Below are 251 nucleotides of genomic sequence, written 5' to 3' on the forward strand. Positions count from 1 at the left end.
GCGGTGGAGGTGGGGGACCCCCTCCGGCACGCTGCCGGGGAGCCGGGCCAAGGCACCTTCCCACAGCCACGTCCGTTGGGTGCTTCCTGGCGGATTCGCCACCAAATCCGCGCCTCCCAAGCAATAAATCACTCCGGCACCGCCGCGGTGTGTGTCGGTGTGCCTGGTTTTATCTGTACTGGGAGGGGGGGGTTCCCTAAAGCCGGGGCTGGTGGGTTCAGCGCCGAAGGTCCCTGTGGATTTGGGGGAAG

Source organism: Charadrius vociferus, unplaced genomic scaffold (assembly GCF_000708025.1).
Source record: "Charadrius vociferus isolate BGI_N301 unplaced genomic scaffold, ASM70802v2 scaffold1951, whole genome shotgun sequence".
NCBI lineage: Eukaryota > Metazoa > Chordata > Aves > Charadriiformes > Charadriidae > Charadrius > Charadrius vociferus.